This window comes from Eschrichtius robustus, chromosome 14, assembly GCF_028021215.1.
Source record: "Eschrichtius robustus isolate mEscRob2 chromosome 14, mEscRob2.pri, whole genome shotgun sequence".
Classification (NCBI taxonomy): domain Eukaryota; kingdom Metazoa; phylum Chordata; class Mammalia; order Artiodactyla; family Eschrichtiidae; genus Eschrichtius; species Eschrichtius robustus.
The window spans coordinates 82,929,226-82,952,153 of NC_090837.1; the positions used below are offsets into that span (position 1 = coordinate 82,929,226).

The window sequence follows — 22,928 nt, forward strand, 5'->3', positions numbered from 1 at the left end:
ATCACAATAGAGCTATTTCTGTTGGCGAAAAACTCCCTCCTTTAGAGGATATGTTAGTCGTCCTTCACACGCTCAGATGGCTTCACTGAGCACGATACAGCCCACCCCCAGCAGTGGACTTTGTACCTCTCATATTTCGAGATAATTCCCTTCTGTGCCTTATTCTGACCCTTCAATCTGCCTTCTTCATAATTCCTAAGTGATCTGAGGTTACCGGGTTTTCCTTACTTAAGCTTCCAAGAATCAGGCTGAGGAGTCCTTTTTAGGCATTTGCACTTTAAAAGTCCAATGTTGAATTTCCTTTTTAACAAGTGAGAGCTGTCAAAGCCTCATGAGTCTCTCAGGCCACACACAGAGCGGCATGCCCTGGGGTACTGGCCTCAAGACTAAATTTTACTGTAATCCCTGACAATGGAAACCAATGAGCTGACCAGAATACATCCAGTTTCCGAAGATTTGAGTGGTATCAAACAAGATAAATTAGTTTTCCAGTAACGTCAAGAGGCACACTCTGTATTTCGCTTGGAACAACCAGAAAAACCACATTCAGAAGGAAGCACAGCCTGAGGCCCAGAAATTCATGATTACCTGGGAGGAAAGAGGCCTTTAGCTTTGAGACAAATAAGCCAGATCCTAAAGCTCCAAGTTCAGAAAGAACCTTCCTACCATCTCCAATGTCACACTTGTAATTTTGTTACCCACATCATTGCTTTACAAAAAGAGTAAAGACTAATCATAAGGAACAAGACTCATACAATGTAAAATTTCACCATTTCCTCTGTTAACCCCCAAATTAATACAAGAAATTATTAGTTATATATAAAGTATATAAAGATACAGAGAGATATATAAAGATGTAAAGTACACATAGCATATGAAGCATATCTAAGTATATAAAGTATAGAGAGATATAAAATATGGTCCTTGGCCTCATAGGCTTGCGGCCCATGCAGCAACAGTGACAAAAACACACCTCACCATAATATAATTTACTGTGACAGGTGCTAGAAGGGGGATCCATAGGAAGAGAAGTCAATTACACCTGAAGAGCTGGGACTTCAGGGAAGGACAGAGGGAGGAAGGAAGTTGATTGAATTGGGCCTTGAAGGTCAGGTGGGTCCGTGGTCAGGCTGGGAGATGCGAAGTAAGAGAAGCAAGACATTTCAGGAGAGGAAACCATGGGCGCGAAGGTTCCAAAGCATGGAAGGACACAGGGTTAGTTTAGTTACTGAAGTGAAGGCAGGTGTAGGAAGACGATGGTTGGAGGGGATGGCTGGAGAGGGGGACTCAGGTGAGACTGTGAAAGGCCTTGCAGGTCAGAGGCATTTGAATATTTGCTGGTTGGATGAAAGGTCACCTTGTTAATGAGGCCTCCCCAGTCATCTGTGTAAAACCATAAGCCCTCACCTCTTTCATCCTTACTCTTTACCCCCCTTGTGCCAATTTATTTTTTGCTTTGCATTTATCACTGATAAATGACATTCCACTTCTTAATGTCCTTAATGACCAAGGTCTCTCTACACGAGAATGTAAGCTCCATGAGGCCAGGGGACTGTGTCTCATTTTTCTCCCTGCAGTATCCAGAACTTCTAGCCAGCAGCTTGCACACAGTAGGTATTCAAATATTTGGTGAAAGACAGAATGAAAGAAAAGAGAGAAAGAGCGAGCGAGAGAGAGAGAGAAAGAGAGGAAGAGAGGAAGGAAGGAAGGAAGGGAGGAAGGAAGGAAGGAAGGAAGGAAGGAAGGAAGGAAGGAAGGAAGGAAAGGGAGAAAGGGAGAAAGAAAGAGAAAGAAAAGGAAGGAAGGAAAGGAAGACAGAAAGGAAGGAAGAAAACAGAGGCAGAGATGGATGGAGGGAGGGATTCTCACTCCATATCATCAAGGTCACAGATGAGGGGCCTAAAACAAACATTAACTGGTTCTTCTACCTATAGAAAGAGATTCTATCAGGGAGCAGTGAAATAGTTAAGCATTCATTTAAAATGAGTATCTACACTACCAAATGTGAAATAGATAGCTAGTGGGAAGCAGCCGCATAGCACAGGGAGATCAGCTCGGTGCTTCGTGACCACTTAGAGGGGTGGGAGAGGTAGGGTGGGAGGGAGACGCAAGAGGGAGGGGATATGGGGATATATGTATACATATAGCTGATTCACTTTGTTATACAGCAGAAACTAACACACCATTGTAAAGTAATTATACTCCAATAAAGATGTTAAAAAAAAAATTTTTTTTAAATGAGTATCTAGTAAACATGCCAGGACAAAAACTAGACAACACACTGGATCCCAATGAAAGGGATGTAAGCCACCTTCTTCTATGGTTCTTTGAACAATTATTGCAAAGGACTGGCCGATCTTGTGAGTCGGCATAACAAACCAGCCTACTTCATGATTTAATTCCATTTAAAGCCAATACTACACATTAAGGAAACAAAACGAACCATCTGTGTTCAGCTGAACTCTGCCCAATTGTTCTTTCGCCTCCATTGCAACTTGTTCGGCAGGCCGTCTAGAATTTTAAAGGTAATGACTGTAATGATAGTACCACCTCAATTCATAAGGCACCCTTCTTCTAAGGCATTTATTAGTCTTCAAATACCATGTTAATTAGGCTTCCGCCATTCTTGAAAGTTATGATTCAATCACCTTCACCTTGCAGAAGGTTAATGGAGACATGAAGAGGTTAAGATGTGTGGCAAAGGTCTCAGGGCCAGCTGGGAAGGAGCTAACTCTTGTCCTGACAGCCTGGGACACCATCCACATGATTAACAACAGCTACCACCGGGGTCTCCACCACGGGGGTGATAAAAAGAAACAGGCATAAAACGGCAGGAACAAGCCCGTCACTTTCTTCTTCATCTCTGTTCTCAGGACTCATTCCACATCTAACCCAGGGTCATCTTAGTTCGCTAAGGTGACCAGAAGCAAGTCACACACACACACACACACACAATCTAATATTTCACAACAAAAAGGGTTCTTAGGGAGAAGTTGGCTGGAAGATAAGGGGAGCAAAGTCTGGAACAACTGATTTTTTTTTTTCTGATCTTTATTTTCATATTTTATCTTTTATTTATATTTATTTTTATTTATTGATATTTATTTTCTGATATGGACAGTTATTTTCATCACCCCTTTCCCCAAAGATCAACGTGATGCTTCATTGTGGAAGCCCCTCAAGAGCAGCCCACCTGGATGTGTTAACTACTCTCCTGCCCACAGGCAAGAAGACAACCCAGACGGCTCCTCTGGGTCCTGCTATCATTCTGCCCTATCATTATGCAACATGTTATCTTCCTTTCAAAGGTTCTTCAACTGCTTCCTCAAGTTAATTTCTTATCTATTAAGAGCAGAATCCGTTGGCAGAAATTATTTAAGGTTTCAATCTGTTGCGTATCAAGATTTCAAGCGGAAGTTGAAAGTCAAATCCCACTGCCCCATTTGTGTTAGGGGAAGAAAAGAAATATGCATGTTCACATTTGTAAATGCAAAGACTGTCTCTAGAAGGTTAACCATAAACTCACAATAGCTGTTGCCTTGGGGGAGGGGGACTAGGGTAAAAGGGGGCAGGAAGATTTATTTTACACTGTACATCTCTCATACCTTTTGAAGGTTAATTAAACTGAAAAACAATATGTGGAACAAAAACTGAAGCTTGGAAACTATTTTCGCTGGAGCCCTTCATCAGGAAATAACAATGATGACTTGACATCTTGGCTTACCTACAGTGCTTGGCAACCGAAGAGCTTACTAGATAGATGGTGAGCTCCCTGAAGGCAGGGGACACTTTAATTGTACCTTAAATCTTTGTCCTTGTATTAGTTACTGATTGCTACATAACAACCCCCCCCCCCCCAAATTTAGCAGTTAAAACACAAGTATTAGCTCAGTTTCAGTGGCCCAGGAACTCGGGCATGGCTCAGGGCCTCTCAAAGGCTACAGTCAAGGTGTCACCCAGGGTGCAGTCCTCTAAGAGTTCACCTGGGAAGGCTCCCAGCTCACTCACAGGGCTGTTGGCGGGATTTGGTTCCTCATGGGCTACTGGCTGCCCTAAGTTCTTTGCCATGTGCATCTCTCCATAGGGCAGCTCACAATATGGCAGCAGGCTTTGCTCAGTGCAAGTCCAAGGATGCAACAGACAAGGGCTTAATCTCAAAAATATACAAACAGCTCATACAACTCAACAACAAAAAAACAAACAACCCAATCGAAAAATAGGCAGAAGACCTTAAGTGCAAGTCCAAGGAGTCTTTTTGCACCCTAGCCTTGGACATGACATCCCATCCCTTTTGCCACATTCTATGCATTAGAATCGCATCACCAGGTCCAGACCACACATGAGAGTGAATACCCAGAAACAAAAGCCACAAATTACACTTAATGAGAACCCTGAGACATTGTAGCAGGGTCCCAAATTTGGTCAAAAGTCATTTGAGACAGCTCTTATGGAACAACCATGAGAGGTCTCGCAGTAAAATGAAACCAGAGAGACACAACTTCACTCAGACCAGCTTCGGAAGATAAGAGGCATTATAAGCTCTCACGGATGGAGCTGGGGGGCTCCCAGAAGAGGCAAAGATAAAATTCACAATTAACGTTCAACATCAAAGTTGGTGTCAGCTATGGTCTGATGTTCATTTTTTTTTATGTTCACAACACCGTACGTGGTATTTATATCCTATTCTTTTTGGAATGATTAATTATCAATTCTTAACTTGTGCAATGAAAGAGAAATAAAATACTCAGGTATAATGTCAAACATTAGCTTTCTGTGAAGCCCATTGTAAAGCACTGTGGCATTTAAATGCTAGAGTTCAAAAGCTGAAGAAATCAACTGACCTTGAAGTTCACATATCTGATCCTCGTCTTCGATTATGATGAATCTCAAATTCACGAGCTTATCAGTATATGTAACATAGGTTAAAAAAAAAAAAAGCAAACAAGATTTTTTCTTTTCCTCACTTGAGTAAATCCTTGAAAGGGTTAACAAATATTCAACTTGTCAATTTCTTTAAAAAGTCCTTTTAAAATGAAAATGCATAAGTTCACCTTGACTCTAAACATAGCTGAAGGTTTTAACAGGATTCACTCTGTAAATGGCTCCCTCTGGCCTGGCTCCCAAGTCACTATGTGCAGCTGTAAGGAACATCCTGTTGTAGGTTTACATATATTAACAGATTCGGGAATATAACAATTAAAAGAGTCAGATCTTATCCTCCTGTTCAACTATGGTAGGCTGGCTTCCAATTCAGGGCAGGGTTGGGGGGAAGACCAAGAAAACTCGGAAGATGTGTGGGTGGGCGGAAGAGTCACAATTACACAGGCAATAAGGCTTTACAAGAGTTTGCCGGTGATACCCAAGGCCAGAGAAGTTATTTAGTTTAAACTCTCAGATACACTTGCCTCCTCCTCACATTTTGCAGCCCTGAAAATCTGTTCATTGGCTTTAGCCAAAGGGGTTGCCTGATGGCAACAATATTGCACACAAGATGTGAAAAACTTATTTTTCCTGTGAACGGTTTTATCCTAAGAGAAAGATGTGGTTTCACATTTCCTTTTCCAGCTCACCAGCCCCTCCTCCTCACCCTAACTGATTAGGAGATGATTTCTAAGTGGTCAAGAGTCCAGTTTCAGCAGCCATGTCCCTGATTCCATCATGATTTGGACAGAAGACAACTTCCTTGTCTCAGCAATGCAAGCATGATTTATGTGGCCTGGCCAACGCTGGCTGTGCAAACAGGCTGCTTTTGGGTCAGCCAGGTGGTTAAAATTCATTAAACAGACTTACAGACCATTCACATAACCACTGCTGGTCAGATGTGAGCCACCTCCTGAACACCAAAAGGCAGGCCTTCAGTTCAGACTGATCTATTTCCAAACCACTTGGGGAACGTCAGAAAAAGAAAAGGGCGAGGACCCAGGAGTGTCTACTTTCTCAACCTCCTGAGAAAGTAGATTGTATTGATGCACAAGAGTTAGGACCAGGTTCCTGGTCTAGGCTAAAATGTAAATATGAATTTCCGTTCTTGCCAACCGATGAGTTATTTTGATCATATTCTTTACTCTTTTATTCTCAAGGCTTTCATACCCATCTGAAGAGCTCTGTTGAGTTTTTATACAACACTATCAAGTAGTTAAGGTCTTAAAATAGAACCACTTATTTTAGAGCCATAAGGGTTATTAGAGAAAATGTCCAAACTCTTCATTTCTACAAGAGGAATTTGGAGCTCAGAAAGGTTAGGGGAGGTGACAGTACTGGACCTGTATTGAGTCTCCCCTCTGCCCCAGTGTCTCCATCTGTAAAGTGGTGATTAATGGATTACCTAAATCTTCAAACAGTTATTGAATGCCTACTAGGCTATGGACACTTCGGATGAATAAGATATGATGACAGTCTCCTCAAGAGGAGAGAAACCATCACAGAGATCATTACAGTTCAATATGGTAAGGGCAGGAGAGGGTTGCATGCCTCAGATGCAGTGGGAGCTTGAAGAAGTCATACCTGACCCAGCCTGGTACCTGACCGAGCCTGTAAAGTACCCGGGAGGGGCTCCAGGCCAGAAGAACACTGAAGCTGAACCTTAAACAATAAAGAATTGTGTTCCCTCAAGAAAAGGTAAAGGGGGAAAAAGGTGCCCTGCCCTCCCTTTAGAATTCTTGTGAAACTAATGTCCAGCATGTGAAGGTACTTGGTAATCAGCAAATCACTACACAGAACTTAGCTATGAGGTTAAGTGACTGAATCAAGGCCACTCACAAGCTGATGCTTTTCAGAATCCAGTCCAATGTCTTATTCCACTCATTTATTTCAATCACTTCCCCCAATGTTTATATCTAGACATTTCCATAAAATTGAGTGAGTTTTTGATACACTAAAAGACACCCCATAGACAGCAGACTCTTACAGCATCCAAGCAGCTCTCTGCCTTGACTTCGGGTTAGAATGACGTCAGGTGCACCCCGGTTGGGTGATCAGAATCTCCGGCATCAATATATTTGATGCTCCACAAGTGATTCTAATTTGTAGCCAAGTTTGACCACCTCATGTATTGCACAGCCAAGAATGGGCTGCACGCTTCCACGCACAGACAATTCCTCAGTCACCTCTGGTTTATGCATCTCAAGGAAGGCTCCAGAGAACATGAAATCCATTTGTTTCAGTCTGGACTGTAACGTGGTTCTTTAAGGAAAACAGATTTAGCCTCTGAATGATGACTGGCCTAGATTAATACTAGTTTGTCTTTTCTGAAGATACACAGGTTGATAGGGCAGGGGGGTGATGCCCAGAAGTACGACAGGTGGCAGAGAACAGACTGTCTGGGCTAAAAATGCCCTACAGAGAAGGCATAAAACAGATAATGGTCAGATTAGAGTGGGAAGAGTGCACCTGGAGGAATGAAGGCATGGAGACGATAATATCTAAGTGAATTCCTGTCTAAGAGAAGTACTACTGTATTTATTGTGGTTCTTTGAAAAGGATGACAGTCATAAAACAGGACGGATGCATCTGTCTCAAAACAACAACTTTTTAATGTTTCTATTTCTTTTAATCATATACGCAGGCCCATGTAAAATAAGAACTTTAAAGATATCAAATACAGGGACTTCCCTGGTGGCGCAGTGGTTAAGAATCCGCCTGCCAATGCAGGGGACACGAGTTCGAGCCCTGGTCCAGGAAGATCCCACATGCTGCGGAGCAACTAAGCCCGTGCGCCACAACTACTGAGCCTGTGCTCTAGAGCCTGTGCGCCACAACTACTGAGCCTGCGTGCTGCAACTACTGAAGCCCAAGAGCCTAGAGCCTGTGCTCTGCAACAAGAGAAACCACCGCAATGAGAAGCCTGTGTACTGCAACAAAGAGTAGCCCCCACTTGCCACAACTAGAGAAAGCCCGCGTGCAGCAACGAAGACCCAACAGATCCAAAAATAAATAAATAAATTTTAAAAAAAGATATCAAATACAGCTGGTAGATGCTGAAAATGAAGCCATAAAATACTTCTTGACACGATTCACAGGAAAATCTAAAAGAAAATTAAGTATTGGAGAAAACACGGAAGTCATCTTTTCTACCATTTGTCAAAGGCCCCTGGCAGTTGTTCTTTCATCAGCGTATCTGGTCCTCCCCATCCTCGGTGTCCTTGCTACTCAACGTGAGGTCAGGGACCAGCCGCATCTCCATGATCAAGAGCTCATGAGGATTACAGAATTTCACCACCAACCAAACCAGAATCCACATTTTAACAAGAACCCCCAGGAGATTCACATGTGCATCCATGTTTGAGAAGCCATTGTTCTACACTATAGAAGTAGCCACTTTCTGGAAGGTCCATCCCAGCCATGGGTGGGCACAATCAGGCACCAGATTTTCTTTAAGATCCGCTTAATTTCCAGTATTACCCCCACCCCAATCGGAACTTTTTATTATTTCCCCAAGTCATTCTTCTGAGGAACCCAAATCATTCCTCCAGATGGCCCTCCAATGTAACCCCTTCTTGGGAACCTTCCTGAACACCCCTAAACTGAGCTAGTAACTCCCTCCTCTGTGCCCCCATAGCCTCGAGTTTCACACACCCCTCCCTCACCCCTCCAGGCTGGTCTCCATTCATTCCCCACCCACTCACTCCCACTAACATTCCACTGATAGTCATCAAACCACAAGCTTCGGCCATTCTGTCAGCCACTGAGCTGTAGTGAGCAGGACAGAAGCTTCCAGGCTCATAGGGCAGCACACCAGTCATCCCATAGATAAATAAAGGGTTACGCTCTCGTGAGTACAAGAGAAAAAGAACAGAGGGCATACATTGGGAGAGACCTATTTCATTAGGGTGGTCAGAGAACGCTCTGAGGAAATGACACTTGAGCCGAAAAGCAAAAGATAAGGAGGATTCATTCAGGGGAAGAGTTTTTCAGGCGAGAAAGCAACAAATGTGTAGGTGCTGAGACAGGAAAGGGCTCGTCATGCTCCAGAAACTGAAGTAGGACAAGAACAGACCTAGCGGGGAGGAAGCAGGGGTCGGAGCAGGCCGGGCCTGGCGAGCCATGGAAAGGAGGTAAATGCTGTTGTAACTGCAATGCTGAGCTACAAAAGGCTTTTGCAGGCGGGTGTGGACGTGCTTCGGGATGAATGGCTGCTCTGGGCTAGAAGGTGGAAAATGGAGAGAGGCATCAGTCAGGAGATTCCTGGGATGGTCCAGGAGAGGGAGGGGGTGGCTGGAACTGAGGGGGTGGCAGGTGGAGAGAACCAGGTGGATTCAAGATCTTCTGGAGGTAGAAGCAACAGATCTTGGAGACGGAATGGAAATGAAGGTCAAGGTGGTGTCGTGTGGGAGAGAAAGGGGTCACAGCTCAAGTCCAGCTAGAGAGGAGTCATCTTCTAAACTGGTTGGGGTTCAGTGCTGGATGTGCTGTGTCTGGGGCAGGCGCTCTCAAGAGATACTCAAGTGGAGAGAACAGGCTGGCAGGGAGAAAAAGCTGACTGTAATGGAAAGTCAGCAGAAATCGGCACATTAATAGTTTTTAAAGCCATAGAAATAGAGGCGATTGGGCTTCCCTGGTGGCTCAGTGGTTAAGAATCCACTTGCCTTTGGGAGTGATGAAAATGCTCTCAAATTGATTGTTGTGATGGTCTTACAACTTTCGAATATATTAAAAACTATTGTATACACTCTAAAAAAAAAAAAAAAAAAATCCACCTGCCAATGCAGGGAACATGGGTTCAAGCCCTGGTCTGGGAAAATCCCTCATGCCGCAGAGTAACTAAGCCCATGCACCACAACTACTGAGCCCACATGCCACAACTACTGAAGCCCACGCGCCTAGAGCCCGTGCTCCGCAACGAGAAGCCACCGCAATGAGAAGCCCGCGCACAGCAACGAAGACCCAACGCAGCCAAAAATAAATACATAAAAATAAATTTATAAAAAAAAATAAATTAAAAAAAAAAAAGAAATAGAGGCGATTACCTCGTAGAGGGGGAAGCAAGCCTGGGACTGAGTCCTGCAGAACCCCAGCATTTTATGATCATGCCTGTCCATCATTTACAGCAGGATTTCTCAGCCTTGGCACTATTGACACTCTGGGTGGGAGACATTTTCACGGTGGGAGCTGTCCTGTGCATCATCTGTTTAGCAACATTCCCAGCCTCAACCCCTAGATGCTAGTGGCATCCCCTACGTTGTGACAACCAAAAATGCCCCCTGGGGGCCCAAATCACCTCTGGTTGAGTAGGTCAGGGATATTTTTGCAAAGTTTTTAATAAACCTGGTGCCTGTTTCTGTCTCAACATGTTCACAGCCAACCCAGGGTAAGTGTCCCACAAATCATGTCAACTTTCTCAAGTTCTGGCTTTGTGGACAAGCACATAAAATTGATTGAATAAAAGCAGACCTAGTATTAAGCTTCACTTTGCTCCATCTCACGGAAAACAATTGTTATACTAACCCCAAAATACTTTCCAGATCCTGAAAACTCATTATCTTTTGACGATAACGTAAACCCAAACCAGAACGGTGAGTGAATATAGGCATTAGCTGTTTTCCCTTGGATGCAAATATTTTCTAGTTCAGAGTTATAGAATGATCTAGAAGTTTCCAAGTATCATTAGTAAAAAGATCTCTAACCCAGACCAAGATGTCACAAGAGTCCATTTTTCCCGAATAGGAGCTAACTAAAAATAATCCCCGGTATTATGTGGCATTTGCAAAAGAACGGCAATAAGTTACAAAAGGCGGGACCAAAATCTTAAAATATCTATTTTTGTGTGTGACTATTTTGCTAAGTAATAAGGTCCAAGAACTTGGTTAGTCTCATCTGGCATCTTTCTAAAAGAATGAAAGCCATAAAATTCATGTGATCAGGCTATAGTGGGTTCTTTTTATGCCAGGGTCACTGCAAAAACCACCAACTTAATACACTTAAGATATAATTGTATTTAGAACAGCTCCTACAATTTAAGCACTGTGCTGGGGGCCGGGCTACAACATGAGTGAACCTTAAAAAGGGGCTCTTCTCACCGAGGTGACAGGCTCGTGCAAGAGACAAACAGACCAGCAATCACCATAGCGTTCAGGGATGACACACCCCTGGGCCGCATCCTTCCTGCTTCTCGCCTGCTTGAGGCGTCACCAAGGAATCCTAACACATTCTTCCCTGCCATGGCTGGACATTGCCTTGGAATCCTACTCATCCAATACCTCTACTAGGCCAGTGAGTCTCAACCTGCAGCGTCATCAGAACCATCTGGAAGTTTTGTTGAGCCACAGAATGCTGGGTCCCACTTCCTGAGTTGTTAATTCAGTAAGTCTGGGTGGGACCCTCAGCTGTGTTGCTGCTGCTGCTTCTGGGACCATACTTTGAAAACCAGTATCTAGGCAACTACTACGCATCAAGCCAAGTTGGCACGTGAAATAAAAGCTAGCCACCGTCTCTGAGATGGCGTGATCCAAGCTGGGAGAGGAACGCACAGAGAGGGACTGGAGCAAAGGAGGGGCCCCTCACTTTGACCTGGGAACGTGAAGAAGCAGGAAGTCTTCCAGGAGGAAGTAGCACCTGGTCAGCAGGTGGAGAGGGGAGGGGAAAGAGGGTCACAGGTGAAGAACACAGCATATGCAGAGACCCTGAGACAGAGGGAATGTGCTCTGTCCCAGTAGAATTCTGGGTAAAAAGGGAAATGACATTTGTTATCAGGTAAAGTTGGTAGACGCAATTGCATAACTGCAGGAATGAAAACGTTCCTTTTCTACGGAAAGCATTTTAATGATCAAATATTTCACTGTCATCCTTTTTCCTTTTGCGCTGAATGTTTTCCTCCTTAAACAATAGCCCCTGTTTTAAAAGAGTCTATCACAATACCAGGGTTATTAAGTACTAATAACCCTGCCATTTGAATATCACTAAGGACATGTGCAAACATGGCATGCTCAGAGTTAGTCTAAAGATGGTGCCTGCAACAGACCAGAAAACAAGCAAAGACATAAAGTAAAAACCTCAGGATCACCTTTTAAGTGGAGACCAATTGAGGCAGAGGTAGAGGAGGGAAGGAACTAGGTGTATTTTGTCATACACCCTATACACATATTAAAAAGCATGATTTGGTGTGGGGTTTTTTTTGGCTGCGTTTGGTCTTCGGTGCTGCACGCGGGCCTTCTCTAGTTGCGGTGAGCGGGGGTTACTCTTCGTTGCGGTGCCGGGCTTCTCATCACGGTGGCTTCTCTTTTTGCGGAGCACGGGCTCTAGGCGCCCGGGATTCAGTAGTTGCGGCACACGGGCTTAGTTGCTCCGCGGCATGTGGAGTCTTCCCATACCAGGGCTCGAACCCAGGTCCGCTGCACTGGCAGGAGGATTCTTAACCACTGCACCACCAAGGGAGCCCCATGACTTGGTTTTTAGACGAGGCCACACAAGCCATTTTAAATACCCTACTGTCCATGAGAAATTCCCTGACTTTAGTAGAGTTCCCATTAAATATACAACTGGCCCCTTCCCGCGTCTGATACAAACATTTTGATCTGTGTGTGTTGGTCCTGCCAACTAGGCAATACTGTATCAGGCTTCCACTGCCATCCTTGTCCATAAAGCAAGGCTAGAGCATTTGCACAGGTGCTTTCTCTGCTCAAATTTAAATGCTTTATTGGCATTAAAAAATAGTTGAAGGTATGATTTCACAAAAAAAGGCCAAAATTAAAAGGCTGACCCCAAGGATGGGAAGCACTGTTTTCATAAGGTTTCCAACGTCCCTGTGGAAATCGTCATACCCAACTACACGCTTCTGGTTCCCAAGGTTACGTGTCTCCAGCCAAGATTTCTGAATCTATCAGAGCTTGACCTCTGGCCACTCCTGGGTGTCCCAGCAACTGGAAGTTAACACGACCAAAGCTGAATTCTTAATCTTCCAGCCTGCTCCTCTGTCTCTGACATCATTATCTTCCATCCCTTATGTTAGAAACCTGAGAATCACCTGCTCCTTCCCTTCCGTGAGGTCCTCGAATCTGATCCATCACCAAGACCGAGACTCCACTTCTAAAATGCAGCTCCTGCCCTCTGCATCTCATCTCCACTCTGTCATCCTGGCCCAAGCCCCCATGATCTCTCTCTTTCGGCCACTGCAGCAACCTCCTAACTGGTCTCCTCCCTGCTTCTGGTCTTGGCCCCCTCCCCCCTACCCATTCTCCCCATCACAGCCTGAGTTTTCAGCTGAAATCAGAAATCAAATCATGGCACTCCACTGCTTACAAATACATCAATGCCTTCCTATCAGCTTGGTCTCTGCACACCTCACCCCATGTTTCTTGACCCCACTGTCACTTCTCCCCAGCTATCCTGGCCTTCTCACAGTTCCCAGAACACAGCACTAAGCTCTCACCACAGGGTCTTTGCACATGCTGCTCCTATGGGCTGGACCAGGAAAAGCCTTAACTGGTCTCAACTTAAGAATATTCTCCTCCAAGAGATCTTCCTGGGCTAAATCTTTTATTGCAGTAAAATACATACAACATAAAATTTACCATCTTAGCCATTTTTAAGAGTACGGTTCAGTGATATCAAGTACATTCACATTGTTGTGCAGCCATCACCACCATCCACCTCGGGAACTCTTTCATCCTTCCAAACTGAAACTCTGTACTCATTAAGCAATAATTCCCATTCCCCCTCCCTCCGCCCCTGGTAACCACTGTTCTACTTTTTGCCTCTATGAATTTGACTATTCTGTGTACCTCATATGAGTGGAATCGTACAGTAGTTGTCCTTTTGTGTCTGGCTTATTTCATGCAGCGTAACGTCTTCAAGGTTCATTCACGTTGTGGTGTGTGTCAGAATTTCCTTCTGTTTTAAGACTGAATAGTATTCCATTGTATGGATGGACCACTTTGTGTTTATCCATCCGTCCTTCCAAGGTCATTTGGGCTCCTCTGGGGCCATTTTAAAGTCAGCCCTCGTTATTCTCAGTCATGTCTTATCTCCCTTTAAGTGCTTATTACAGATTCTAATGCTAATATCAGTTTGTTTCATATCTCTTTTGTTCAATATCGACTCCTGCCACCTCTCCCCCAACAAGCCCGTCTAAGTGTCACAAGGGGGTGGCCCCTGTCTGTTTTATTCATCCTAGAATTAACCACCAGGACCTGGCACGGGACCTGGAGTGTAGTGGGCACTTAATGAGCAAATGTAGACTTTTTAAATGAAAGAAAATCATTAGGCCACTAGAAAGCCACTAGCCTTCAGATTCACTCACAAATTCCACGTACTTTGTATTCAGCTATGAAAGATAACAAATTAATGCGCGTGCACGCGCGCACACACACACACACACACACCTTCACAGAGACATATTTAGCTCTCTGGGCACAAACAATTCCCTTTCTAACATTAGTCGATCTATTTGTAACTAACATACATTTCCATTTCCTGTGTTCTTTTCAAGAATGCATCATGTGCAAAAGCAACTTGTGTACTCAGCAATTAAGTAAGAACTTAAATACTGATAAATGCCACAACGTGGACCATTACACTAAGCGAAGCACCAAGGAAACATTATGCCAAGTGAAATAAGTCAATCACAAAAGAACATATGTTGTATGCTTCCTTTTATATAAAATGTCCAGATAGGCAAATACAGAGAGTCAGAAAGTAGAGTAGAGGTTGCCAGGAGCTAAGGGGAGAAGGAATACGAGTGACAGCTAAAGGGTACGGGTCTTCTTTTTCGGGGTGATGAAAAGCTTCTAAAAGAGACTGTGGTGATGGCGGTACAACTCTGTCAATATACTAAAAACCATGGAATTGTACACTGTACAAGGATGATTTGTACGGTACCTGAATTATATCTCGATAAAACTGTTTGAAACAAGATAACCTATGTGTTTGGAGATGGGGGTGGCCTGCCTGAGTTTGCAGGCTGGAAAAAGCTTGCCTTCCCAATTAGACAATGCATGGCCAGGTTGGGAGGAGCGGGGCAGGGATCACGGCCGTGCCAGCAATTTGGCCGCAGGCCTGCAGGGGGCAGCCTGTTTTCTCTTACAGAGGAGGCCTCCTTGCCCCGCGTACCCCGTTGGTAATAGACCATCTTCCTTCCAATACAAGCAAAGGCCTCTGCTTCCTGGAAATCATCATTTTCTAACACCTCCCCTCTCCCTCCAGCAAAGTAGAACAACATGCTCTGATGATAAACAAAGTTCTCTGTTGAAGTTCTCTGAACCAACACCTTATATAAATATGTGTACCTCTGAAGAGCCTCTTTATAACCTATTATGAGTGATCTGAGCGCACTGAATTGACAGCGTTTTGAAATTCAGATTTCCATTTGCAACCCAAGCTCTGCCAAGAAAGTTATCTTTGGCTCCTCTTTCTCTTACACCCCATATCCAATCTGTCCGGAAATCCTGTTGGCACTACCTTTAAAAAAAATATCCACAACCTTCTCTCTCTCAGATGTCTCACCCTGGTCCCAGGCTCCAACATAGCTCACCTGGTTTAGCCTCCTAAATAGTATCCCAACCCAAGAGCCCTCCCTGGCCTGGTCTCCACACAGCAACCAGAAGGACTATTTAAAATACAAGTCAAATGACAGATCACAACCCTCCAATGGGCAACATCCTGCACCGACTCCCCCCACCCCTCTATCCATCTTGCACAAAGTCACAGCCAAAATCCTTCCGCTCCTAGGAAGCCCTGCACGATGGAGCTCCGCACCTCTCTGCTCTGTCTTCCCCATGCCCTGCCCTCCCCACTCACAGGTTGGAGGAATAGCCAACTACCTGCCTTCATCACACCAGCCAGGGGCCGAGTCATCTGTCCCCCCTGCCTGGGACACTGTCCCCACCCCCAGATCTTTGTGATTCACCCTCTCCCTGCTGAGTCTTCACCCAGATACCACCTTCTCCACTCTCCAACTGCATCTTGCTCCCTTGCCCACCCTCCCAATTCCTTTACCCTGTCCAGCTTTCTCTTTTTATCCCCTGCAGCACCCATCTTCAAACATACCATGTAATTTACCTATTTATTATCCACGGTCTCCCTTCCCTCTCTAGAACGTGAGCTCCTTGAGGGCAGGCTCTTTAGCTCCTTGATTGACTGATAGATGCCAAGTGCCAGGCACACAGGATGTGCTTTGTAAGTATCTGTTGGCCGGCTGGCTGTTTGTTTTGGACTTTAAAGGCTAAGGAGGAGGGTCACTCTGTGAAATGACTAAGGAGACAGGAAATTCCCTAGGAGTAGCCATGAGTTTACTTCTCTAGCCATTCAGGAAGCTAGAACTCAGGAAATGAGACCAGCAGTTACTAAGAGTACAGGGTCTGAGCAAACTTTCTTCAGCTTTAAAAAAGAGTGTTGGTCCGAGTGATCTCAAGGATCCAGAACACACTGGATGCTACTTATGTCACCACTCAGAGTCTGAGGTTCTCAAACTGACCTTTGAGAATTTTCACCATGTTTCTCATAGGTAAGGGGGAAAGGCTAAGACTGATTTAAAAAAAACATTCTAAACAATCTCAAACTGAGCTAGACAAAGTATCAAACCGCCAAGAGATTAATATCCTTTTTGTGGCTGGGACTGACACAGGATAGGAAGATGGAATGACACCCAAGAATGGTGATATTGGGGGTTAGTTTGAAGTCTGTGTGTGTGTGTGTGTGTGTGTGTGTTTACTTTTAAAAAAAAGTCTTGCTTTTTAAATATGCAAATCCTTATCTTGGCTAATTTTCAGGGCACCGTATGCGCAAAAACTCACATAAGAGTCTATTGTTCCCTAGAAAATACAGATTAAGATGTCTTTAGCCTAATAGACTGACATCTAATCACGATCGAAAGGGTTCTGGGTTTTATCCTGCTCCACGAAGAAGCACATTAATACACAGATGCAACATTTGATGATTCTGTCATCCTACAGTCTATTAGTGATCTCTTGCCTTTTTTGAAAGCCTACCTTGAAAACCATGGATTCTACCCTAAGGTAGAAAACAATCTGATTTTTAAGTATTGCATTTTTCAGACATTAAATAACAATTTTTCTCTCATTCTAACCCTGCCTCCTCCAAAAACAATTTTTTTATCTTTAATTCAAGTCAGTTCTGGGGGAAAGTTAAGGATTTTTGTCTCCACTAGAGAATATCCTCCCTGGAAGGCAGCTGTGGTCTGCATAGGTCTCCAGATGGTGGAGCCAGGTCTCCTGAGCTTTTACACCCACCCCAGCACACAGCACGGTATCACCCACACTGCAGGCCAGCACGTGATGATATGCTAAAGGACCACCAGCTTCGTCAGAGCAGCTGCAGGTGAAAATGAGAAATGAGGCCGCCCTCCACGTGTCTTCCACGTAACCAGCCTCCCGGCAGTTCCTCCTGTTCTTATCTCCAAGATGTTTTGGAGGAAAGTGTGATATTAAATACTACATGTCCCTGCCCATCTTAACCACGTTCTATGAACAATGAATCTCACAAAACTGAATCAGATCTCAACAGCTCCCGTGAAGAAACAGATACTCATATGCCCATGTCTGCAACAGCATTATTCACAATAGCCAAAGATGGACACAACCCAAACGCCCCTCAACCAATGAATGGATCAACAAAATGTGGTATATAGACACACGGTGGAATATTATTCAGCCTTGAAAAGGAAGTGGAAGTAAATTCTGACTCATGCTGTGACAAGGATGAACCTTGAGGACATTATGCTGAGTGAAATCAGCATCACAAAAAGACACATATTGTATGATTCCACGTACATGAGGTACCTCAGAATAGCCAAATTCATGGAGACAAATAGACGTTATCAGGGGCCACAGGGAGGGAGAAATGGGGAGTTACAGTTTAATGAATACAGAGTTTCCAAATGGGACAATGAAAAAGCTCTGGACGTGGATAGTGGCAGAGCTGCAAGATACTGTGAATACGCTTAATGCCACTAAATTCACCTTAAAAATGGCTAAAATGACAAATTTTATAAATATTTTACCATGATTAAAAGTCCCATGAAATAAACTTCTGCACTAGGATGAGCTCATGAGGGACCCCCTCACCTCCCAATGTTGTTCTGGTACCAAAAACAGAGCATAGATTTTCACTTAGTTCTCACCATCTCAGCGGCTGAAGAACCCTACACTCTTGGTTTCATTGTTTTAACAAAAATTCTGGAGGCTTATAGAGCATCTGCCAGTGCCTGGCTTAGAGGCCCACACATGTATTTCTAATATGGTGGTAGGACCACTCTTTTCCAGTGTGAAATATATAAACCCCGACCTGCCTCCCCACATGAGTGAATATTTCAACCACCAAAGTCAAATGGCTATCTGTTTTCTTATAGAGAGTGTTAAATGTTTCTCCTGGATGCACAGATCTCTGATCTCAGAGAATAGTCTCCGTAGTTCACTGTGTCCCAAGAAGACAGAGTAAAGATTTGTACACAAATCATATCACACTTTATAAAATAAGTAATGCATCCAACCCACGGGAACTCCCCCAAACAGCAAGAATGGGCGATCAGAGACTGTGAGCGGATAACGCTTGGTGCCTGAGTTGTTCCGATGAGGATATTCCAGCTCAGCTCAATTTGAGTAAAGGTTAGAAAACTGGTTTCAAATGCTGCCTTGCTCTAAATCAAGCAAACCTCAACTCTGGTGAACAAAAGCCACACAGCAAAGAGACAAAGCCATAAATGACAGCCCTGTAAATAAAGACCAGAGCTGCTAGCCAAAGGTCAGGCTACACGCGTACTTAGTGAAAAGTGCCAGGCTTCTCAGTCATGCTAGGGGGAGGTGTCATCACCACAGAAGGATGGCTCCAGAACAAGGGTGACCTCTGACACCCCCAACCCCAGGAGTCCTTTCCCCAAGACTGAGAGCCAGCTTCCTACCACTGATCTGCCATAGCCTCCAGGCCCAGCTCTCCTTTATTAAATGCAAGTTCACTGGACTTGAAGACTGATAATGAACACAGAGCTGCAGAACTGGGAGTAGCCAGGGCCACCCTCCATGGTCTAAGGCAACCATCTATCCAGGCAGAGAGGGACAAAGTCCAGAGCAGGAAGAGAGAGAACACCAGATCTACTTTCTTACCAAAGAGGAAAAGATAAAAAAAGCACGACTCAGGCCCTCTGTGAATCCCGCAGGCTTCCGTGAAGCAAGTAGGTAATCCCCAGCACAGCGTCTGGAGAAGATGTTCAAGCCATTGTTTTAAATGAATGAATGAATGGGTGGATGGATGAGATTGTAGCAAAGGTCTCTGTCATTAGCGATGCTTGCCAGGTGCCACAACTCAGAAACCACGCAGAAAGCACCGATCCTTTAAAAAGAGTCAAGGTTCAGAAACTCCCAAGCTTTGAACAGGGAAGAGTAATTTTTTTTTTTTTTTTAAACAAGAGAACAGAGGTGAGGAAGATGAAAGACAGACAGGAAGTGGGGGGAAAGGAGACCCAGCAGTGCTCAGTATGTCCCCAGGGCCTCCCTCCACTCTGCAGGAGGATAGAATGCCCCGGTGGGAGCAGTCACCCCTCGTGGCTGGGACTGAGTGAGCACATCCCTAGGTCACTGAGCGCCCTGGTTCTTCGTGCCACTCCCCAGACACCTGGGCCCCAGAACCCAAGCCCTGGATCTGGAAGTTCAGAACCTCGCCCCTGCTCTAGGGGACTCTTTCTTACCAATGCCTGGTGCAAACAGACACCTATGTTTGCTAAATGAATACTAACATACAGAGTGATTCCCGTTTCCCGCACAGTCTAGGAGAAAGGCAATGGCTGCATGAGCCATAAATATTTGCTGAGAGATATCAACAACACAACAGTAATAATACTGACTACTTTTAATTGAGCTCTGTGCTAAGCCCTTTTAGATAAATTCTCTCATTTGGAACTCATCACACAACGCTCTGAGGTAGTACTATTACTATTCCATCTTACAGATGAGGAAACTAAAGCTAGATCAATTAAGTACTAATAACTTGCCCTGGGTTATACAGCTAGGGAGCAGTGAGGCCTGGATTCCAAGCCAGGTCACAGGACTCCAAAGCTCCTGCTACTAACCCCTCACTGCTGCCTCTGGGTTCAGTCTCCATGGGACCAGTTACCAAACATAGTTCCCATTGTGCATGGTTTTGGTGGCAATTTATTTTAACACGCAACACATTTAGAAGAATTAGGAAAAGTATTCATATGTTCCTAAATAATCAGATGATAAAAAATCCTTTGTTTTCCAATAAAAGTGAGAAACAAGACTGTTTTATACACACACACACACACACACACACTATGATGTGCGTGTGTGTGTATACTTTCTAGACTCTTCCTCCATAATGCCAGCTCTTCGGTGACACAGGACCTCAAAAGATCTTAGACTGGTTATTATTTATAGCTGGGCACAGGGATGGGGATTTGGGAGTAAACTGCTTAACAGAATAAACCTATCTTCTTTTTGTGTTATTAAAACTCTTCTGGTAGCAAATTAATTTTTACTTATCTTAATAAGTAACAAAACAACACCTACAGGCATGAATACAATTAATCTAATTGAACGATGCCAACAAACAGACCTGAAAACTCACAAGATACCTAAAGACACCACCAAAAAAACACGTCCCAGGAGACTAATCTAGAAGCAGATATAGAAGCAAATTCTAAAATTAAGTGCCAAAGAAATTTTAAAGGCACCTGTCTTTAGAGATGTGGGACATGAACAGACCCCATAAAACTTGTTCTGGTATCTAAAAAGCAAGTTCCTCTGCATTCATAAGAGCACAGGCTTCTTTTACAATGATTGAAACTAAAGAGCAAAGGTAACTAGTAGATTAAAATCTCTCTCAGGTGAGTTATAAGGATCACCTGGATTCCATGAATGTTTAGGAAACACTAAAATTGAATTCAAACTTTAGTAAGGCAGTAAAATATTTAAAATACACAAAATATCTGGGCATCATACTAACTTTTTAAAATATCCATTTAATAAACAAAACAAGAAAGCAACATTCGAACACCTATTATGTATAAGGAAGGTTCACCTGTTCTCTCATTTAATCCTCAACAACCCAAGAAGGCTGAAAAATATTTTTTCCAGCAAATGAGTAAATTCAGAAAATTTAGGAATTCATCTAAGGTTATACAATTTTTAAAGTAACTAAATAAAATAAGAATAAATTGTAAACATTAAATACAATTTAAAGTAAAAGAACTGAAATCTGTGGGAATCTAAATCCATATGTTTTCCATGACTCCTTGCTTTAGAAAAAAGAGAAAGAAAGAAGGAAAAAGAAAAAAGGAGGAGGGAAAGGCCAACAGATAGGGTAAGAAACATTCCACAGCTACATGTGGTCAGTGCTGTTAGTGCCAAGACCGCAGAGAAATCCAGGTGAAACAGAGCCAATCCTCAACTTGCTTTACACCTGCAGACAACTTACACATGCATGTTTTCACCAAATTATTTTAAAGGCTCAATTACAAAAACAAGCAAGCAGAAAAACCCCTCCTAGTTCTATCACTAACAAGTAATAAGTGCATACTGATATGCATTTTCCTTAAAATAAAAAACAGAAAGAAAACCTGAAAGTGGCCAAGGCCGCTTTCACGCAGATGGCATTTCCGTTCACTAGTATTAAGCTGTCTGAGTCTTGTTTGGTCCCCAGTAACAGACCAAAGAAATCCTAAAAATTATGAATGTACAGTCACCATAAAATGGCAAAGGAACAAAGGTTAAGATTTCTCACCTAACATTAGAACAAGGAAGCCTCCACTACCTAATGAATACCATTAAGAGGATTCAAAGGAATAATTGCAGGCAGGCAGACTTCTCCCCCAGAAAGTAATCAGCATCAGCTAATAACCGTTCATCATCTTTTGCACAGTATATGCATTTATAATAGGTTTTAATAAGGGCTTCAACAACAGGCCCGGAATTAATGAACGGCATTTTAGGTCCAATACAAAAGTACTCCCCAGACATGAAAATTAGAACTTCTACTTCACATTTTGTGTTGTTTTCCCTTTTTATCTACCCTTGTGTTTACTACCATCACTGGAGATTTTATCACACATCATTTTTAGCTTTTGTTTTTAAAAGCAGTTAACCTTCCTCTGGAACCTACTGCGTGCTGGGTGGTCTTTCAGTACTCCGCCGGTGTTGTCTCATTTCATTCTCGAGCAATGAAGGCAGAGACGTGAAGGCAATGCAACCAGGAAGATGGGAGAGAAACTTTTCTTAAGCCAACAGGGCGGGCCGTTTCCGGGAGGGGAAACTGGCGGCGTCCGGAGCTACCCAAGGACTTCGAGCGCGCCAGGGGCTCCGCGGGCAGGACGAAGGGTTCGGGCGGGGTTGAGGGGGTCACTAAGCAGAAATGGAGCTCGGGTTCCTCTTCCCTGCACGTATCAAACCTCCTCCCCCGTTCTGCATCCCCTCAGCACCCTCGTCCTCCCCTACAGCTGTTACTTATCAGCGTTCCCAGCCTCCCCTCCCCACCCCCGTCGGGGACCAGGCGCTTCCACTCCCTCGGAGAAGCTGGGCGGACAATTACAAGCTCTTCCCTCACTTGGGGAGGAGTGGGGAAGTGGCGGGGTTAAACCACTCGCCATTCCCTGCAACACCCCTCCCCCAACAAGCTGCCACTCCGCACGCCCAGAGCGAGGTGACAGCGCCGGGCATCAAACTGGGGAGGGAAGGAGATGGCCTGTTGGCAGTGCCATGGGAGCTGGCGGATACGACCCTACAATCACCGGGGGAAAAAGTATCCCTCTTCCTCATCACCTGCCAACCTGCATTAAGGCCCTCGGAAGATGTCTGGAGGGTTCCTGGTCCCGCAGTGGGCGCGGTGGAGGCGACCTCACCCTCCATCCCTCCCTGAAGGTGCTGCCGGTACATTCGGCCCAAAGGTCTTTTTTCGGACGCGTTTGCATCGGCTCCCACAGGGGCCACCAGCAGAACCCTGTCAAGAGGGACTTCCAGAGGGGCGACAGA

At 44.3% G+C, this 22,928-nt stretch overlaps 1 protein-coding gene across 1 annotated transcript in view; it reads right to left on the reverse strand.

Annotated features, from left to right (window-relative positions):
• Positions 1-22,928, reverse strand: part of ATP8B1 (ATPase phospholipid transporting 8B1) — a 108,213-nt gene that overhangs the window by 84,828 nt on the left and 457 nt on the right. The gene's annotated exons all lie outside the window — the stretch shown is intronic.